Here is a 5,648-nt window from a genome sequence, read left to right as displayed (position 1 = left end):
CATGCTGGATGGCGGTCTATGTTCTTTGTCGTAATTCCCTAAGTAAATCTCATAGTAGTCATCATGATATTTATGTGCATTGTTATGCCCTCTCTATTTGTCAATTGCCCAACTGTAATTTGTTCACCCAACATGTTATCTATTGGAGAGACACCACTAGTGAACTGTGGACCCCGGTCCATTCTTTTACATCTGAAATACAACCTACTGCAATCATTGTTCTATGTTGTTCTTTGCAAGCAAACATCATTCTCCACACCATACGTTTAATCCTTTGTTTTCAGCAAGCCGGTGAGATTGACAACCTCACTGTTAAGTTGGAGCAAAGTATTTTGATTGTGTTGTGCAGGTTCCACGTTGGCGCCGGAATCCCTGGTGTTGCGCCGCACTACACTCCTTCACCAACAACCTTCATGTGGCCTTCATCTCCTACTGGTTCGATAACCTTGGTTTCTTACTGAGGGAAAACTTGCTGCTATACGCATCATACCTTCCTCTTGGGGTCCCCAACGGACGTGTGCTTTACCGTCAGAAGCAGCTACTTTGCTGGCGCCGTTGTCGGGGAGGAATCAACACTCCATCAAGCCCCGTCACGCGCTATCAATCTTCAGATCCCCCCGAGATGGGGTTGACGGCGGCGGCGTCTCTGGAACTTTTCTCGTATTTTTGCTCTCGGTACTAGGGTTTTCCGATACGAAGGAATATATAGGCGAAGAGGCAGCGTCGGGGGAGCCAGGGGGTGGGCTCCCCACACCTGGGCGCGCCAGGAGGTGGGGCCGCGCCGCCCTATGGGGTGGCCCCCCTGCTGGCCGTCCTCGACTCTTCTTCGGACTTCTGGAACACAACGTGGAAAATAGGGCCGTGGGCTTTTGTTTCGTCCAATTCCGAGAATATTTCCTGTGTAGAATTTCTGAAACCAAAAACAGCAGAAAACAGGAACTGGCGCTTCGGCATCTTGTTAATAGGTTAGTCCCGGAAAATGCATAAAAATGATATAAAGTATGAATAAAACATGTAGGTATTGTCATAAAACTTGCATGGAACATAAGAAATTATAGATACGTTGGGGACGTATCAAGCATCCCCAAGCTTAGTTCCTACTCGCCCTCGAGTAGGTAAACGATAAAAAGAATAATTTCTGAAGTGACATGCTAATGCTACCAACATAATCTTGATCAATACTATTGTAAAGCATATGAGATGAATGAAGTGACTCAAAGCAATGGTCTATAGTTTGCTAACAAATAGATAATGACTAAACAACTGAATCATATAGCAAAAACTTTTCATGAATAGTACTTTCAAGACAAGCATAAAAAAGTCTTGCATAAGAGTTAACTCATAAAGTAATAGATTCTTAATAGAAGGTTTTGAAGCAACACGAAGGAAGATTTAAGTTTCAGCAATTTCTTTCAACTTTCAACATGTATATCTCATGGATAATTGTCAACACAAAGTAATATGATGAGTGCAATAAGCAAGCATGTAAGAATCAATGCACACAGTTGACACAAGTGTTTGCTTCTAAGATAGAAAGAAGGTAGGTAAACTGACTCAATATAAAGTAAAAGAAAGGTCCTTCGCAGAGGGAAGCAGGGATTAAATCATGTGCTAGAGCTTTTCAAGTTTTGAAATCATATAGAGAGCATAAAATTAAAGTTTTGAGAGGTGTTTGTTGTTGTCAACGAATGGTAGTGGGCACTCTAACCCCCTTGTCAAACAGACTTTCAAAGAGCGGCTCCCATGAAGGACGTTATCTCTACCAGCAAGGTAGATCATCCTTCTTCTCATTTGTTTACGCATGTACTTTAGTTTTATTTATGGATGACACTCCTCCCAACCTTTTTCTTTCACAAGCCATGGCTAACCGAATCCTCGGGTGCCTTCCAACATTTCACATACCATGGAGGAGTGTCTATTTGCAAAATTAAGTTGCTTACCGATGAATCGGAGCAAAACATGTGAAGAGAATTATTAATGAAAGTTAATTAATTGGGGCTGGGAACCCCGTTGCCGCCTCTTTTTGCAAAATTATTGGATAAGCGGATGTGCCACTAGTCCATTGGTGAAAGTCTGCCCAACAAGATTGAAAGATAAAACACCACATACTTCCTCATGAGCTATAAAACATTGACACAAATAAGGAGTAGTAAAGTTTTCAATTGTTTAAAGGTAGCACATGAAGTATTTACTTGGAATGGCAGAAAAAATACCACATAGTAGGTAGTTATGGTGGACACAAATGGCATAGGTTTTGGCTCAAGGTTTTGGATGCACGAGAAGCATTCCCTCTCAGTACAAGGCTTGGCTAGCAAGGTTGTTTGAAGCAAACACAAGTATGAACCGGTACAGCAAAACTTACATAAGAACATATTGCAAGCATTATAAGACTCCACACTGTCTTCCTTGTTGCTCAAACACTTTTACCAGAAAATATCTAGACCTTAGAGAGACCAATCATGCAAACCAAATTTCAACAAGCTCTACGGTAGTTCTCCACTAATAGGTTTAAACTACATGATGCAAGAGCTTAAACATGATCTACTTGAGAGCTCAAAACAATTGCCAAGTATCAAATTATTCAAGACAATATACCAATTACCACATGAAGCATTTTCTGTTTCCAACCAAATAGCAATGAGTGCAGTAGCTTTCAGCTTTTGCCATGAACATTAAAAGTAAAACGAAGAACACCGGTGTTCATATGAAAAAGTGGAGCGTGTCTCTCTCCCACACAAGGATTGCTAGGATCCGATTTATTCAGAGAATGAAAATAAACGAAAATAAAAGCACACAGACGCTCCAAATAAAGCACATAAGATGTGACGGAATTAAAATATAGTTTCACTAGAGGTGACCTGATAAGTTGTTGATGAAGAAGGGGATGCCTTGGGAATCCCCAAGCTTAGACGCTTGAGTCTTCTCGAAATATGCAGGGATGAACCACGGGGGCATCCCCAAGCTTAGACTTTTCACTCTTCTTGATCATATTATATCATCCTCCTCTCTTGATCCTTGAAAACTTCCTTCACACCAAACTCAAAGCAATCTCATTAGAGGGTTAGTGCATAATCAAAAATTCACATGTTCAGCAAGGACACAATCATTCCCAACACTTCTGGACATTACCCAAGGTTACTGAAATTTAATGGAGCAAAGAAACCCACTCAAACACAGTAAAAGAGAAACAGAACAGTCCGTAAAGACAAATTTTTTCGAGGCACTTAACATGCTCAGATGAAAAAACTCCAGTTGAATGAAAGTTGCGTACATATCTGAGGATTACTCATGAATTTTTTCAAGATTTTACGATTTTTCTACAGAGAGAACAGCTCAAATTTGTGACAGCTAAAAATCTGTTCCTGCGCAGAAATCCAAATCTAGTATCAACTTTCTATCAAAGACTTTACTTGGCACAACAATGCAATAAAATAAAGATACAAAGGTATTGCTACAGTAGTAACAAGCACCTTGACTCAAATATAAAACAAAAATTGCAGAAATAAAATAATGGGTTGTCTCCCATAAGCGATTTTCTTTAACGCCTTTCAGCTAGGCGCAGAAAGTGAAAATCAAGTAACATCAAGAGAAGAAGCATCAACATCATAATTTGTTCTAATAATAGAATCAACAGGCAACTTCATTCTTTTTCTAGGGAAGTGTTCCATACCTTTCTTAAGAGGGAATTGATATTTAATATTTCCTTCTTTCATATCAATAATAGCACCAACGGTTCGAAGAAAGGGTCTTCCCAAAACAATAGGACAAGATGCATTGCATTCAATATCCAAAACAACAAAATCAACGGGGACAAGGTTATTGTTAACCATAATGTGAACATTGTCAATTCTCCCCAAAGGCTTCTTTATAGAATTATCAGCAAGATTAACATCCAAATAACAACACTTCAACGGTGGCAAGTCAAGCATATCATAAAGTTTCTTAGGCATAACAGAAATACTTGCACCAAGATCACATAAAGCATTACAATCAAAATCATTGACCTCCATTTTAATGATGGGCTCCCAACCATCTTCCATCTTCCTAGGGATAGAAGCTTCAAGTTTTAATTCCTCTTCCCTAGCTTTAATGAGAGCATTTGTAATATGTTTTGTAAAGGCCAAGTTTATAGCACTAGCATTAGGAATTATAGCAAGTTTTTGCAAGAACTTAATAACTTCAGAGATATGACAATTATCAAAATCAAAACCATTATGATCTAAAGCAATGGGACCATTGTCCCCAACATTTTGAATAAATTTAGCACTTTTATCACAAACAGTTTCAGCAGTTTCAGGCAATTTTGTATGCTTTGTAGTAGAAGTAGAAACATTGCCAACACCAATTATTTTACCATTGATAGTAGGAGGTTTAGCAACATGTGAAGCATCAACATTAATAGTAGTGTTAATAGTCCAAACTTTAGCTATATTATTCTCTTTAGCAAGTTTTTCTTCTCTTTCCCACCTAGCATGCAATTCAGCCATCATTCCAATATTGTCATTAATTCGAACTTGGATAGTGTTTGCTGTAGCAAATGACTTAATATCTTTAGTTTCATTAGGCATAACTTTCAGTTTTAAAAGATCAACATCAGCAGCAAGACTATCAACCTTAGAAGCAAGAATATCAATTTTACCAAGCTTTTCCTCAACAGATTTGTTAAAAGAAGTTTGTGTACTAATAAATTCTTTAAGCATGACTTCAAGACCAGAGGGTACACTCCTACTATTGTTGTAAGAATTATCATAAGAATTACAATAACCATTACCATTATTAGAAGGATATGGCCTATAGTTGTTACCAAAATTATTCCTATAAGCATTGTTGTTGAAATTATTATTTTTAATGAAGTTCACATCAACATGCTCTTCTTGAGCAACCAATGAAGCTAAAGGAACATTATTAGGATCAACATGAGATCTACCATTAACAAGCATAGACATAATAACATCAATCTTATCACTCAAGGAGGAGGTTTCTTCAACAGAATTTACCTTCTTACCTTGAGGAGTTCTTTCAGGTGTGCCATTCGGAGTAGTTGATCATCATATCATCAAGAAGCTTTGTTGCAAGCACCCAAAGTGATGGACATAAACGTACCTCCAAGCAGCTGAATCCAATAGGTTCCTTGAAGAAAAATTTAATCCTGCATAAAAGGTTTGGATGATCATCCAAGTAGTTAGTCCATGGGTAGGGCAATTCTTTACCAAAGATTTCATTCTCTCCCATGCTTGGGAAACATGTTCATTATCTAATTGCTTAAAATTCATAATGCTACTTCTCAAAGATATAATTTTAGCAGGAGGATTATATTTTCCAATGAAAGCATCTTTACATTTAGTCCATGAATCAATACTATTTTTAGGCAAAGATAGCAACCAATCTTTAGCTCTTCCTCTCAGAGAGAAAGGAAACAATTTCAGTTTTATAATATCCCCATCTACATCCTTATACTTTTGCATTTCACAAAGTTCAACAAAATTATTAAGATGGGCAGCAGCATCATCAGTATTAACACCAGAAAATTGCTCTCTCATAACAAGATTTAGTAAAGCAGGTTTAATTTCATAAAATTCTCGCCGTAGAAGCAGGTGGAGCAATAGGAGTGCATCTCGAAATCATTATTATTGGTGCTAGTGAAGTCA

This window comes from Lolium rigidum, chromosome 1, assembly GCF_022539505.1.
Source record: "Lolium rigidum isolate FL_2022 chromosome 1, APGP_CSIRO_Lrig_0.1, whole genome shotgun sequence".
Taxonomy (NCBI): domain Eukaryota; kingdom Viridiplantae; phylum Streptophyta; class Magnoliopsida; order Poales; family Poaceae; genus Lolium; species Lolium rigidum.
Note: the sequence above shows the minus strand (reverse complement) of the source record.